The sequence below is a fragment of the Ammospiza nelsoni genome, chromosome 3, assembly GCF_027579445.1.
Source record: "Ammospiza nelsoni isolate bAmmNel1 chromosome 3, bAmmNel1.pri, whole genome shotgun sequence".
Lineage (NCBI taxonomy): Eukaryota > Metazoa > Chordata > Aves > Passeriformes > Passerellidae > Ammospiza > Ammospiza nelsoni.
The window spans coordinates 12,013,784-12,030,865 of NC_080635.1; positions in this window are offsets into that span (position 1 = coordinate 12,013,784).

Genomic DNA, 17,082 nt, shown 5'->3' on the forward strand with positions numbered 1-17,082 from the left:
TGCCAATCTGCTAAGAGAAATATTGCCTTTATATATAAGAGTTAAAGTGAAAGACATGAATCCCTAAATTCCTGTAACATAGGTAATAAGATAATTGTGGCTGTTTATTTGTATTTTTAAGAGGCAGCAAATACATTGGATGCAATTTATTTCAGGGTATGGTGCATATAAACTGAATAAATTTGTGCTCTCCATAAAATCTAATTCACATTGTATTTATTTTACTTTCCATTAGCAACTCAACTAATAAAGATGCAAACAAGCAAAACAATTAGAAATATTTATGCATTTATTCTAACTCATTTAATCAGACCTCCTCTGGTTCCTTTTGGTGCTGCCCTGAGAATCACTTACCTCCACCAAAAACCCACCAGAAGAAAACTTTAATGAGGATCTGACCTTGAAAATTATTGTTTAAGTCTATGGAGAAGAAGCTTCTGTTATGATTGAAATGTTCCTTTGCTGTAAGGGTTCCCAATCAGCAGGGGAAAGGAGCCCCTCTGGAGGGTTTTGTGTGGGAGGCAGCCAGTGACAATGGCACACACCTGGTGGCCTCTCAGGTGTGTCACTGCTTCACCAAATCAACTCCTTGTACTGAACCCAAGCCAAAGAATCACCACTTTCTTTCCTGGACTGCCATACACAAATGCTGCTACATTCAGCACACTGCTCCCATCAAAATGCAGTTGTTCTTATTTTCTAGAAGGGGAACTTCTACTGGCTGTCAGGTTGACTCTCACTAAATTGCCTCAGCTGCCTCTGAGTGGCCAGCAAACAAAAATGTAATGAAGGGCATTGCTTGAGAAGCTACTCATTGAGAGCTAGGTCAAAAAGTGCTGATGTTTGACACTCTTGTAGTATATTGCCTTTTTTTTTTTTTTTCCCTTTTTTTTTCTCTTCTGTTATTGTAACTGTTGTAACTGTTCCATTTTCCTGGTAAATGATTAAGCATGTACTTGTTCTAATTTTCAGTGCCTGCAGGTGGTAGTGAGCAGAGCTGTCTGCAGCCCTGCTCTGTAAACAATACAAGTATTATTCTTCATGAAAATCACAGTGTAGCTTTCTACAGCACAGAAAGTAGCTCTAGGCACTAAGCTTTGAATTGTGAAATAACTTTATAATTTAAATGTGGGCTCACGTTAACAAAAAGAAATACCACAGTCAAAGTGGCTACTATGGCACAAATTGTTCATTCTGGCCAAGGAGGCATCTGTAACTTGTATTTTTGTGAGCTGATAAATTCAGACTGGAGGTGGTCAATACCTGAAAAATGTACTTGAACCAGCAACTCTTTTACTCCATATGAATCCCCATTTCTAGACTTGTAGTGTTGCTGAGCTGGTTCTCCTCACCAGCTTTCATCCAAAGGAAAAGGCTTCACAGCTGTACCATGTACAATTCAGGATTTGCACTGCTGTACTTTGCATTGGAAACAAAGGAGGAAAATGTATTTGAACCTGGAACTAACTTTCAAATGCCTTATAGGCTTGCATGGCTGGTTATAATTAAATTGTCTCATCATTTCAGCAATTAAATATAGTGGTGGTGGTGGTAAAAATAACTGAATCCAAGAAGTGTTTGTTGTCTTCACAAATGGTTTTCAAAACTGCAGCTCCAGAGTTGGCACAACAGCCTTTCAGCAGTAAAAGATGAGTGTAACACACACCCCCTAAACCATGAATTAAACTAAACAGGGGTAGTTTGCTGGGCAACAACCAGATGAGGAGATAAGTGTAATCTTGCCTGTAGCAGCCCTTCTGGATTTTCTAGCTAAGGACCGATAAGTGCTTAGAGGTGAGATTTGTTTTGATCAGATGGTTATTACAATTTTATCTGTAGATAAACAAGAAACAGTAAAAAAGGAAATTCAGCATCTGTATGCATCAATTCTGCCCAAACGGAGATGTCTGTGGTCTGAATTCTCTTTTTGTTCATCTATTTCTGATCAAGGTTTGTAACCAGAGTGTCACTGTCACACAGGAGTGGACATCTGAGTGACAGGACAGTGCAGAACCTTTCACTGCTGCAGCTCTGTGCTCACAAGATGGGGCATCCCATGGATATTCATACCTCAAGGTTAAGGGATTTCTTCTCCATAACTTTGAAACTTGTATTTCTCTACAAAACTGACGCCTAATCTATTTAAAACAAACCAAAACCAAAGCAACAGTTCTTGAGTCAATTATAATCATTCTTTCTCTACAACAAAATATTAGGCATCACTAGAGAAATTCTCCCGCTGCAAAAACATTAAAATATTAATCTCTTTTTACCTTTCAAGGGACTGTGGGAGGGAGAGAATGAAAACCAAAACTTTAAGATGCCTGTGCAAACAACTTTTTAATAGAATGGGATCTTGTCTTTGTATTTAGTGTAGTGCCTTTGGACTCTCAGCCCTTGCTTCAGTTAATGTTCATTAATCCACACACTAATTACTGAGCCTGACAGTGGAGATGTATAAACAGTGAAAGAAAAGTGTGGACAGATGAAAGTGGAGCTATCACTGGTGTATTTTCAGGTGAGTAATAATTATGAGATTAATAGGTTTAGCTTTCCACAAGGTGTAAAAAATGGGGCAAAAGTGATACTTATCACAGGGTGTCGGAGACTAACTGGTGTAGAGTAAATTTCCTCTTTCAAAAGGAATTTGCTCTGACATTGAGATAACAAATCAACAAATTATTAGAAGCAAACAATGTAAATTCATTGATATATTTGCAATTCTTTGCAAATTCAGCAGTAACTTCTGAGCACAAAGTTATCTCCACACATCTCTTTGACATTAAGTATCTCTAATGAAAAGCATAAAGAAAACATGCACTCTTAAGTCAATTTTTTGTGCCTTAGTGCAGACTAGTGCAATGCATTTTCTACCCAGTGAATTACTTTTTTGTGCTACATATATCCATAGTGTAATTGTTACAAATAGCAGTAATTTTTCTTATGGTAGCTGGTCTAAGAATTCCACCTTGATTTGCTTTGTTCCTTTCTGCAACTGGAAAAAGGAGATGGGAATTAAAAAGTGTGTATTTTCATCACTTGCATGTTGCACATTTACCCTACAGGAACACTGCCTCTCCCATCCAGGGCTGGTGGCAGAAAAGGGCTCACAAGTCCCCTCCATTGCTTCATCAACTTTATGACAGAAACAAGATTTTAAACCCTGTTTTAAAAACTATAGCATGTCTAATAGCTAATGCTGGTCATGTATATTTTGTGATCAAGAAATTAAGAAATGCCCTATAATCCAAAAGGATAAGAATTGTGAGGAAGTCAAAGTTTGTATATTCCCCTTCTCATCAAACTTCTTCCTTGGGATGGGATAAAGTATTAAATTTCTCTAGGAGTGAATAAGAGTTTTCTCTGTTAATCCCAAAATGCATAAAAAGCTTAAATCCTTTTGGGGTAGGGGGGAGGGTAGAAGAGGCTTGATAGTACCAGAAAATTGCAAGCAACATAAAATGAGGTTAGAACAGAAATTCTGAAAGCACTGTGAAAACCAAGCCAGGCATATAATTCATCTAATAAGTCTGAATAGTTATTTTTTCTAAAATATGATGGGGTTTTTCCTCCTCAGTGCCCTCTAGTTCCCTGGAACGGCAATACCTCTCTCCTATCCACAGCCCAGCAGGCAGCAGCCAAAATGCAGCATTTTCTGAAATGTGTTCCAGTCACTCCTTCGAGAAATTAAATGCTACTTAAGAAGCTCTGAGTAAAGGTGAGGGCTCTCACCAGGCTTCAGGAACCTTTTGAATATCTTTATTTGACAGAACACCCAACTACATAGAAAACATGATGAGGCTTACAAGGCACAGGGATGAGGATTAAGAATGACAAGAGGGATTAGCCCACTGAGACAAGAGATGAAAGTCACTACTCGTAACATGGGACTTCAAGTAATGATTTTTTCAAAATCTACTGCTACTAATGGATTGTTGATGTATGGCTCCTAGAAGTCCTGGCAGTTCAGCAGAGGTATTGACAGTGTTTGGTTTGCATTGAAGTCATTACACTCAATTTCACTTTTTTTCCACCTTATCTGTTTCTTTTTTCTTCTTCCTCTTCTTCTTTTTGCATTAGCAAGTGGCAGGTTATTGAGCTCTTTCTTTTCTTCAGACATACTGATAGAAGACAGAGCCATGAAGTTGCATGGTGATGAGCCATCTCCAGCTGCTCCACCTATACACTAATGAGTGGATGGTTAATAAAATGCCCCTGCATAGCTTTGGCAGGCAGCACAATTTGGCTTTGTGGTGCAATATGCTGGGGTATATCAGAACTCACTGCCTTTTTCTTTAAGACCAAAACACGCCAAACAGATGACAGTGTTAGCATTCCTGAAGCTGACAAAGGAAAATAATGGTAAATATCCCATTCTGCGTAGGCTGTGCATCATTTTTCATCGGTGGCAGGCACAAAAGAGACTGGATGTGGCACTGGGTGCCATGGTTTAGTTGAGGTGTTAGGGCATGGGTTGGACTCGATGATCTGGCAGGTTTCTTCCAACCTGGTAATTCTGTGAATTCTGTGATTGCTGTGATTGCTGTATTTAAATACAGAATACATGGTGTGGCTGTACGAGCAGGCTCCTTGCTTTGTTCCACTGTGAGGACGGACACCAGCTGCATTCTAGCTCTTATCAGACAGGTTATCAGCTGGGTCAGCCCTGGGTTCCTGCAGCCTGACCCTTGAACAGCAGGACAGACCCACAACAGAGACTCCAATCACAAAAGCACAGGAGCTTTCACCTTTCTGTAAGGACAGTAATTGAGGCTAAATATCCATGGGAAGGCTCCCTGTGCCCTGCAACTCCCTGGGCTGATGGCTCACACCTCCTGTGTGTGCAACTGTCTCACTGGAAGTGGTTCTGAAGATGAAAGGGAACCTTTAGGGGGTTGAGCATGGCACACTCCCTGTGAGCAGGAATCTGCAGTGAAATTAATGCCTGGCTCTGTACAAACCACTCATGTAACTGCACTATTGTGGAAAATAATTTTTACACTATTGTGTAAAAATACCCAGTGGGTATTTTTAGAATTAACACAGCATTTTTAGAGGTATGCTCTCTATGAAGCAGCCCTTCTTTATCCCAGACATGCTTTTTGTTTGGGGTTTTTTTTTTTTTGGTTTTTGGATTTTTTTTTCTCTTTTTTTGATGTCAATCTCTCATTCCCCAGAGGGCAAGCTCTTCTATCCAGCAAAGCAAATAGTACACTAGCTGAAACCTTCTGACCTCTGTGAAATATAATGCCATGAACCTGCCGTGGTATTTTCATTATTTGGATAAAAATCCCACTGGTCCAGTGAGAGTTATGCTTCAACAGGAACCCAGGAACAGAGGACAGGATATCTGAGGGAGGAGTAAAGGCACGGTCAGTGTGTGTACTAATTCTGTAACTTTTTGTAAACAGCACAGCACCTCCAAGGCTTGCAGCTGGGCTCATCCCTCCTTCTTCTAGACCAGCATTAGAAGAGCATTCATTAATAGGAAAGCTAAAAAGCAAAAAAACCCAAACAACCAACCAAACAAATAAAAAACCCCACAACTAAGGGGTAAGGAGAGGGGAGTAAAGGGATTGATCAGATGGGAGGTAATGTCATGGATCACATCTCCATGGCCAAACTGAGCCTTCCCAAGATTAGCTACTGGTGCCTGGGGTCAAATGTAGCCCTACTGCTCATCACACCTACCTGCTTCCCGGAAGGTGTTTATTGGAAGATCTACATTGGTTATACCTTAAAAGATAGGGAAAAAAGTAAATTCCTGGACCAGTCAGCTCCTCCATTTTCTGTGGCATATAACTTACCAAAACTCACTTTATTCACTGATCCTCCAATTTCCAGAGTCACTGAGGTCTCACTTCACCACAGCATCTGTGCCAAAAGAAACATCAGATTTCTGGTAAGCCAGTACTTACCCTCTATTCCGCAAATATTCTCTGAAGTGGATAATTCAGGAGACAGCTGCATTGCGTGATATAAAAGCAGCAATGTAAATGTCTTTTGAATTATGTTCTTGCTGTTCTAGTAATAGAGAAACTGACCTAGAAGAGAGGATGGAAAAGAAGGAATGCTGCTGAAGTTTATCTGCAGACCTCTAGGTTTCATTAGCAGCATCAAGTTTATGCAAACTTGTCAAGCACCCTGAAAATTCACCAACTCTCTAGGAGCAGTTTCACTGAAACCTAAGCTGAAGGTACAGTTTTGATTTGAGGTTTTTTTCAGTTCTGCACACTTCAGACAGATAAAAACTCACCCATGTCAAACTAACATGAACAGGCTATGACAACAAAAGCCTGCATCTTTTAGAAACAGAGCCAGTTTTCTTTCAGCTGTACTTTGAACCTCTCAGTATAAATGCAGAAGAGTGGTGAAAACATTCTGACAAACTTGGCTCACCAGGACAGGATTTAACACCCTAGGCACTGTTTTTAAAAGGTGTTCATCTCAAGTTGCGTGGCTTAAGGAGGAAAATGTTAATGATATGTGGAAAAAATAATTTAGGAAAAGCTTCTGTTAGTGTGTGACGGTGTTCACAGGGGTCTTAGGATGAGGGTAGAGACGAGGATCTGACTCCATGTTTCAGAAGTCTTGATTTATTATTTTATAATATACATTACATTAAAATTATACTAAAAGAATAGAAGACGAGGTTTCATCAGAAGGCTAGCTAGGCTAAGAATAGAAGAGCTAAGAATGATTAAAATTCTGTCTCAGACAGAGAGTCTGAGCCAGGTGGGGCTGTGATTTGCCATTAATTACAAACATCCAACATGAGACCAATCACAGATGCACCTGTTGCATTCCACAGCAGCAGATAATCAATGTTTACATTTTGTTCCTGAGGCCTCTCGGCCTCTCAGGAGGAAAAATCCTAAAGAAAGGATTTTTCATGAAAAGATGTCTGTGACATTAGTGCTCTGTGTATTCCTTTGTTTTCTGTTTGCTCTTGGCTGTTAAGGCAAATGAGTAGTTAAATCCCTCTGTGGGTCAAGTGGTCTGGTGAAAGCTTTTCCTCTGGGTGAAGACTGCAAGTGCTGGCTTGGTCAGTGCTAGACACCAGACAAACAACCAAGAAAAGGGTTTAAAGAGCCTGTCCTGGTGTGTGATGAGTGAAAGCTAATGAGGAGGGGCAGGCTGGAATTGAGGCAGTGAGCTGAATTTGTGTCTGCGTGTGCCAGAATACCTAATGGATGATGACAGCTGATAAGTGCAGCATATATAGGGGGATTTGGGGGTTTTATTATTTGCTTTTTATTTTAACTCTTTGTCTGTAATACACAGAGTGACACAGAGGTTTCTGAAAGCTAATGGGAGCCCAGTTTCTGAAAGAACACAAAGGCAAGTACTAGTGCCAAGCTCAGCTCTGTGGAGCAATCCTAGTGAATCACCATGGACTAGGAAGGCAAAATCTCAGTCCTGGGGGAAAGGAAAGAGGTGATCCTGGCAAAAGAGGGGTGGGTTTATACATGGAGGCACTAAAAAGAGGCAGGTAAAAACTTTAACCATAAATTATGGCACTTGGGTTTTCTCTCAAACCATGGTGACTTGCAGTTTTATTCTGAAATCAAAGATTATGAAAGGAAGCCTATAATAATAATTAGTTTGACTCAAAGCATGGTAATTTCTGTGAAGTGAGCATAAAATTTCAACACTGAATCACACCTATGATTGAGTAGGAGAGGATGGTTCATTAAGTCAGGGCAACCCCATTCATAAATTGATAGGAACCAAAATATTCCTTTTGAAGAAGATACCTCATTCTTTTCCATGGCACAACAGCACATGTTTGTCAAAGAGCAAAAGTTGGTCTCAAGAAGGGGAACATCTCCACTGATACTTCAGTCCTTAGAGGCTATTGGTTCTCTGCTTATAATTAACACTTCTCTGGTGTGTAAAACACAGCAGCACAACTGTGGGGTCAAGCATTCAGCTCCTTGCAGCTCATCTTGTTATCACCCTCTTGGAGCACCCCAAGCCATGTAAAAAAAGTGCCAAGACCACACGGCCTGTGGCAGAGAGCTTTGCTGCAGATGGGCTTCACAGCCCCTGGAATTGTGCTGCCAGAGACAAGGCAGCGTGAAAGTCCCTTAACCTTTTCTCTTCTGAGACTCAAGGGACTGAAACAGCTCTCACTGGTTTGGTAAGAGTAGTTCTTATATAAAAAGCCTCCAAGCTGAATGTTTCACCTTTGTGTGCCTGATGCATTGAGGGTGATTCTTCCCTGAAGGCTTGGTCTGTATCAGAGCAAACACCATCAAATCAGCAGACAACATTTACAATTAAAATTCAAATGTCTCACGTTCAGACTCCCTTAAACATCAAGATTTTTATGTTTTTTAAAATCATGTGATCAGCTGCAAGTTTAATTATTATCAGCTGAGGACTACTATAAAAAATCCTCTTATTCTTTCTTCAGCATCCTTGCTTTGAATCAGCTGCAAGGACACAAAAAACTGAAGAACAAAACATGAATAGAAATTTAATGTCCTCAGCAAGGAGCATGCAGTACAAAACTGAAACAGAATGAAGAAGAGAATAAATATTGGAAGGTAAATTATTTTCTTCACCTTAATAATGCAAAAAACATACATAAATATATATACATATATAAATATAGAATCTAATTGGACTAAATGCAAATATAGATCAGAAAGAAGAAATTTTACTTATCAACTAAAAAGCATGTGGTTAAATGAAAGGTATGTTAGATTGTTTCTACACCATTTCTCCTGTCAAGTATATTTGGTTTTACTTGGCCAATTCAGAGCCTTCCTGACTTCCATTGCTTTCCAGCAGATGAGGTTCTGACATGTGTAAGTCTCTATAAATTCCTCAAAGGAATTAATCTCTTTTTAAAGTAAAATGCAATAAAACCAATCAAAAAATGTGTGAAGGCAGGCAAATTTTTCTAGATAAAATGTGTCAGCAAAAGAACACAGTCTCATCTGTGACCAGACAAATGGCTGATGCTTTATTTGTTGTTGTGTGCTTGAATTCAGAAAAATATTACAATGGAAAAGAATGGCCTATTCTGAAATCAAAAGTAATTAGGAAAATTGTAGATTTTCTCCTCACACATGGTAAAGGAGTGCTTTAAGTATCTGAAATACCAGGAAGAGTAAAAACTTAACGATGTTAGGACTTCAGGCTTAATGCCATAATTTTATCATTTCTCCTCAGATAGAATATCATGGTTCCTTCTTAGTAGGCCTCAAAGTTTTTATTTGAACAGAACTGGAATCTGATTCTCTTCTCTCCTGGTAATGGACTCTGGCTGATAATCTCCTATAAAATGCTTGGTCTAATTTGAGTTTTCAGTACAGGGCTCTTGCCAGCTTGTCTAGTCTAATTAGCTCCTTCTGAAAACCTAGTCAAGGAAAAGCATGTGCCTTTTAGTATGTTGAGCTGGTTCATTTAAATCCTTTTAAGGAGGGCACAGTCACCTTCAACTCTGCTATGTGGCAAATTCATACATTTTCCTTAGTGGAAGAAAAACTTTCCAGCAAGCAGCCAAGGTAGCAGCTCTGTGCTCAGATGGCCTGTGCTGGATGGAGTGTGTTTGCTGTGGGGCAGGGGGTGATGTGGCACAGCCCATAAGTCTCACATAACTCACTGCCAGCTCCTGGAGAGAACAAATCACTCTCATTTTTGATGAGGACACAGCAGGATAAGGAGAGCCACAAGTGTGATGGTGTTCACAGGGGTCTCAGGATGAGGGAAGAGATGAAGATCTGATTCCATGTTTCAGAAGGCTTGATTTATTATTTTATGATATACATATTACATTAAAACTATACTAAAAGAATAGAAGAAAGGATTTCATCAGAAGGCTGGCTAAGAATAGAATAGGAAGGAATGATAACAAAGGCTTGTGGCTCAGCTCTCTGTCCAAGCCAGCTGGGCTGTGACTGGCCATTAATTACAAACATCCAACATGAGACCAGTCACAGATGCACCTGTTGCATTCCACAGCAGCAGATAATCAATGTTTGCATTTTGTTCCTGAGGCCTCTCAGCTTCTCAGAAGGAAAAATCCTAAGGAAAGGATTTTTCGTAAAAGATGTCTGCGACACACAAGTACTCTTCAGTTGATCTCCCTGGCTCCAGGTGAGTTCCACAAGGCACTCTGCTGCCATTAGGGTTTTGTGGAGGTGGCTGAGATGCGCTTGTGCTGGGAAGAACAAGCTGCCCTTTTGCAGTGAAGCCAGAAGCATCTCTGTGCTGAGGGAGCATTGCACACAACTGAGTCTGACCCTTCAGAATCCAAGAGCAGATGGCTGCTCCTGTGTCACAGACATCTTTTATGAAAAATCCTTTCCTTAAGATTTTTCCTCCTGAGAAGCTGAGAGGAACAAAATGTAAACATTGATTATCTGCTGCTGTGGAATGCAACAGGTGCATCTGTGACTGGTCTCATGTTGGATGTTTGTAATTAATGGCCAATCACAGCCCAGCTGGCTCGGACAGAGAGGCTGAGACAGAAGCTTTTGTTATCATTCTTTGCTATTCTATTCCTTGCTAGCCTTATGATGCAATTCTTTCTTCTATTCTTTTAGTACAATTTTAATGTAATATATATCATAAAATAATAAATCAAGCCTTCTGAAACATGGAGTCAGATCCTCATCTCCTCCCTCAATCTGAGATCCCTGTGAACACCATCACAGTCCTGCTCTCCCACTAAAATGGGACTGTCTCCTTGAAACACCATGACAGAGCAGCACAAACCTATTCCTACACTCCCAGAGCGGAGGGGAAGGAGAACAATGCTCACAGTGCTGCACCAGATCTGCTAAATGAAGGGACAAAGTCAAAGAGCCAGTTTTGTTTATTGCTTATCCTGGGTAGTGACCCCAGCACAGTGAGTACTGCAAGTCTCTGTGCATGAAGGGACTTGCCAGACCCTGAGGAAGGAGAGCTGTGAGATGTGAGCTCCCCTTGCACGTGTGAGCTCCCTCTCCCAGTGTTACCCAGTGTTAGCCCCCCCAGCTGACAAATTCCCCACCTCAGGAGGATTTCTGTGTCTATCTCCGACTCCTGATATCAAGTTGACATTCACAGGGCAGACCCCCAGCAAAGGTATGTCTGATGGCTTGGCTGCAACTTAGCAAACTGCCCAGTAAGTTTGCCTACCCACAGGAGCAGGACAGAGTCATTTAAAGGGTTAAAGACCTCAGCCTCAAGGTGTTCTTTCCCTTCAAGGGCATCTGAATCTCTCTGGGAACAGGCTGAATTTCACCAGGAGTAGCAAAAAGAGTGGCCACAGATGTGAGCTGGTTCTTGTTTCTTCTTCTTCTCAGCTTCTTCACTGACCTCCCTTGAAGGGATACCCCCATACTTGTGTTCCTTGGCTTTCAGTTCCCCACCCCAGCTTTTCCTGGTGTTCCCTCAGCTCCTTCCAGGGCTGGCATGTTTGGAAAGATCTTCCAGCCCTGGCTGTGCACTGGCTGATTCAGCCACCACATCTTGCAAGCTTCTTACTTATTGGTAGCTGCTTCCACTTATTGGAGCCTCCTGTGAGCCAGAATTGACCTGGAGATCAGCAAAGTGACAGGATTTGTCTTCTCTTGGCCAGGAACCTCCTCTCTGTCTCTCTGTTTGCTGAATGTCAGTGCTGGTGATACATGCAAGGATGGGTTTGTACCCTGAGTATGACAGGAGCTATGACTTTTGTGCCCCTGGGATTTTGGGAGACAATTCCTACCAGGGCTGCAGTGTTTAATTCACGTGGGGATAGAAGCCAGCCACGTGCTGCCCACAAAAGTTCTTCCCCAGCTAGCAGCGATCCCAAATGCAAATCTGATGCTTCAAAGCAAAGATTGGGAAAGGATGGATCTTGTTTCTTGTCCAGTTTTGTGACAAAATTGTATACATACACTGAGTGAACTGAATTTTGCTCTACCATCACACATCACACTCTTCTCTGGAGAGAGATACATGTCTTTAACCAGCCCAAGTGATAATTCAAGGCTGTGAAAGTCAAGGTACTCTGATTCTAGGGACAAAGATTTCTGCCCAGTAATACTACACCAAGCAATTGGTTTTCTCAGTATTTTTGGCTTTTTCTCCTGAGGTCTCTGTTGAGTGGTACAGGAAGGGATATGAGCTGTTTCTGCTGCTGATGCCAAGTAAAGCACCAAATAAATGTCAAAATATTTGCATCCCAAATAAGCTGCCCATTCTTATTTTTCCTGTAGAGTATAATCATCTTTATTCCAGACAGATTCTCTCACTCTATCAAAATCAACCTGGCCTACTTTATATGTAAACTTAAGTTTGCCTAGCTAGATGCTAATATATTTTTATTTTAAAACCAAATTGGAAAATCTGTGAACATCCAGGAGGAATGAATAATGCAGAATCTGATTCTTCTCCTGTGCACTCTTCCTTGGTCCTGTACAAAGTGGGCTTGAGTTTTGCCAATCTGGTCTTCTCTGAGAGAATTTACAGCCACACAGGGAAACAATCACACAAGTCACAGGCAAAACAAGCTGTCATCTTTAGCAAGAAATTGCCAGCATGCTTTAATCCCCAAAGATTGTTGCCTTCCTCCCCAGATATGATCAATTCACTCTCTTGTAATTGTTAAATGCAGCCATGGCTGTTATTGTGCTCTGAATGATTTCTGTATTTTCATTATTTTGCTGCTATTACTAATGCAGATTCACTTGTTCCTGTGGAATTGCTCCTGGCTTCTATGCAAATACCTGTCACCTTTATGTCTCAATCAATCTCATTAGAAAGAGAAGGTAAAAAAAATAAAATAAAAATATGCTTTTTTCTTCTTATTCTTTTTTGACAAGCAGATGCTACATTTCAGCTACTGTTCTTTGGTGACTAAATGTTATAAAAATGATCAAAGAGATGGTGAAATATTAAGTAGTTACTTTCATTGCCTCAAGGACAAACCCAATGAAGCTTCAGTGAGCTGCTGGAGTGAGTTATGCTACTTGATATGCAGTTTAGTGTTTACCAGTTACTATTCAATCAGATATCTTTATGAGAGGTAGCTTGCAAACCCTAAAAATATTGCTGGGTCGAAATGAATTCCTGCATGACATCATGCAATAATTGTCATTGGACTCGTTGCCAGATGAGGAGAAAAATGAAATGAGACCAACTGATGAAATGAGCTAAGAGTGAGGATTTAGATTAATGGCAAAAAAAATCAGGCACAGGTGGGATATGATGAATCCTGCAATTTTTCAGCATTAAGACAAGGAATCAGAAGAATCCTTCGAGAGGATGTACATGATGTTTATTTGTGCAAAGTGACCTTGTGAGCCAAAAGCCAGTAATTTGATAGCACAGAACACCATCGCCACCCTGTGGATGCTGGGAGGATTAGGCAGGTGTAACGCATTGCCCAATTAAAAAGGCAATTAATCCAACCTGCTGCCTAAAGCAAAGGGGTTTGCATGTGCTTTTTGGGAGCTTGGAGGGGATGGAACAGTGCTGCCTTCTCCCTTGGGAATCGAGCTTGAGGTAAGGTTCTAACATGGCTGGGAAGAGGGGATTTATTTTGGAGGTGGAAGAGTCTTACCTCTGTGTGTGAGCAATATATTTTACCCATTCCTGAGCTGACAGAATTTGGCTTGATTTTTGCAAGATGATGAAAGACACGTCCCATGCAAAAGCCATGTGGGAAAACTGTATTTTTTTCTGTAATTCTACATCAAAAATTGCCCAAACATTTTTCTTAATATTTCCCCTGAAAATATAAGCATGCCTAGAAGGACTATTCACAACATTGGTAATAGCTTAATAAGAAAGTAGCCTTACACTGCCTTAATTTTTTGAGAGAAAGCCCTGCCTCCCAAAGGCAATTTTATTCATGAGGCTCTCTGTATTGTAAGCTCCTGTACCTGAGAATTCTTTATTTCTGTAGAGGAAGAATGAGGAGATTGCGCTCCCACCCTGGGAGTGCTCCTGGCCAGACTGGAGGAGTCTCTGAGCAACCTGGTCTAGAGAAGGTGTCCATCCATGCCTGTGGCAGGGGACCGGAACTAGATAATCTTTGAGGGTCCTTCAAAGCCATCCTATGATGCACATCTAAGCATTCTATTGATAAGCATCCTACCTTTAAGCTTCAGATTGTTTTAGCAAAATTATAAGCAACATGAAAGAAAATTCTCCAATGGGCAGAGTCAGGTGATATTTGTCATGGACCTGGCTTCCAATACTGTCTGCATTTTTGTGAAGGTTTGGTGTTTATGTGAGGGACCCACTATTACAGGCCAATAAAGCCAGGTGCAGTGCAGACAGGTGGGAAATTAATTTCCCACAGAGCAGCAGTGCATGGGCAGCTTGAGCTGCATGGGGGACAACTGGGCTTTCTGAGGCTGAGGACAATCTCCACATCTTGTGGTCCTAATCTGCAGGAAATATCTGCAGTGTGGACTGCAGCTTCAGTGAAGGAGAAGGTTTTGTGGAGCTTAAAGCAACATCTGTTTGATGCTGCTGGGTTGGTTTTCTCCCTCTTTGTGCAGGAGGATAAATGTCTCATCTCTCGGAGGAGCTGGAGTTGGTCTCTTCTCAGAACACCCCTCTGGTGCAATACTGTTCCTTAGCTGTTCAGAGAGGCAACTCAAGGGTGACCAGCACAAACTTTACTCACCTGTAATTTAATTTAATTTAGAGCTGAAAGACTTTAAAAGTTAAGTGAATGCATTTAACCCACTGCACACTTGACCTTCAGCACAAATTAGCCACCGTGGACTCCCCACCTTACAGTGGGAGCTTATGCTAACATTTTTCTTCTACCAAATGCTTTTCCATCATACTGAGATCCTGTAAAGGACAGGAATAAATATAGCCACTCACCTCAAAATCAAGATTGGAGGTGAAGAAATATAACAGCAGTGCAGTGTTACCATGGTAACAAAAGCTCTAAAGTGATCTAATCTACTGTTAAATTCCAGCTCAGAGATGAACAAAAATCAACATAACAGAATAAATGTTATATTAAAAAGGGAACGAGGATATTTTAAGACTGATATTATATATGTGTCCCAAAATATAACATGAAAAACATATTTGAAAAGAGAGGAAATTTTTAGCCATTAGAGTTGCACATTTACTGCGTTTGTTTCTAATTTGGACCGTAATTAATCTCTGGTGAGGTTGGCTGTCAGATGACTTTTTTGCCACACTGCCCAAGTTTACTCAGATATATTGCTTTTCAGAACATTCCCCTCCTGCCACTCCTGTAACGCAGATGGTGAACGATGGCCCATACGCTTTATGTCCCAGATTTTTCCAGCCATTAGAGCCTCACACCCATCAGTGCTGCAGGATCTAAATGAGTTCAAACACAGAATCTCTTCAAAAATTGGTTTAGAGCATGAGGAGCCTCTGAAGGGTCTTGCATTGCAAGGCAGAGCTGTTTTCAATGTGTGTTTCTCTTTCTGGTGAATGTTGGCATGTCAATAAGTGTTTTCATTCTGTTTCAAAAAAAAAAAAGAACATCATTAAAAATCTTCCTCCCTCCCTCAAATAAAAAAATCAGTTTTGAAAAAACAAAGTAGAAGTTCTAAAATATGGCAATTTCCTGCACCTTTTCATGGCATACCACTCTTAGCATGGACACCATGAACAGGGGAACAGTACCAATTTTCTTTCAAGCTTTGTTCTAATATCCTTAAGGACACTGTAGCTTTAGCTGTTAGTGAAGATTCAGTAATTTTGGTCTGGGGAAATGAAGGTAGAGGTTTTTTTATGTTAAGCTGTCTCTATTTGTGCTACATGCTTGAGATTTTGAATTCCTGCTATTTAAGCATTTCCAGAGTAGATAAGAAATTCATATCAGTAGTCTAGCTGAGTTTGATGTAATTTTGGCATATGCATAATAATGGGAAAGTAAAAAGAAAAATATCTGAACCAGGACCAATACAGTTGAAATAATTTCTGAAGAAATTCGATAACTGGTGTTTTAAAATGTTCAAGGTAAAGAAAATATATTCTAGTGACAGAGTTTGACCGAAAAACTCCATCCCTCTGGATCTTAGCACCTGGCATATACTTCATAGCAAGGTATGTCTTCATGATCAAAGACACCCCAGAATCTCTCTCTGCTTCATGCTGAAGAATAAATTAACTTTGTGTATGTTTTAAAAGTAGGTCTTCGAGTGTATTTCATCAGCAAGAAACAGATTAAAATAGAGTTTGCAGAGCATCACTTTCAGTCTACCTTAATAGCTTACAAACAACATGCGAACAGCATGCTTTTATGTTAAGTTTTCCTTTTCTAATGGGAGGAGATGTGCTCTTAGAAAATGACAACTCATTTGCATGCAATTTGCATGCTGCTTTTTTGCAGGAATACATTTGACTTTTTGCACTTTTCTCTGGTGGTTGCATTTCATTTTCTCAGCGCAGAATAGAAGCGTTAAGATCAGATTTTAACTCAAGAGCATTATTTGCAAAGACTCTAAGAGGCTGCTCTTTCCAGCTCTCTCTTGCAAGCTGTGTAAAATCCAGTATTTTTTTCCCCTGGTATCAAATCATGTATGTGTTTCTTTCTCCTTTATACCATGCACCAGACACTGTCAAATCTTCCATAAAGTTCTTGCCTCGTTATTGAGAGATAGGGAAAGTAGAGCTATTTCTGAGGCAATAATCTTTGCTTTTATGGTCTATTCTCCTTCACATTGATTGCTTGAATTTGAAACTCTCATGGCATTTTGCAGGCAATAAAAACCAGAGAAAAAATGTGTTTCTTTTTGCCAGTGTATTAATATTAAGCCAGGCAGATCTGCTTACAAACTTGGTGCAGTCACTGCTATCGAATTCAGGAAAATGAGGAAAAAAGAGCAATTTCCATGGAGGATGGAGCTGGAGCTTCCTTCAGCTGATTCATAGGTGCTCTTTGCTTATTTATTTTTTTCAGCTCAATTTGCCCTCATTCTGTTTGAGTGAACTTGAAAGCATGAAATTCACTTGGAAGTGAAAAAAGGATCATTCTCTTGTCTCAAGCTGGCGACTGAACCAACAATCTGAAGTCCAGTGCAGTTTCCAAAGGGACTGGGAAGGCTTGAGGGTCTCAGCCCCTCTATGTGTATCAGGATATGTTGCACTCTA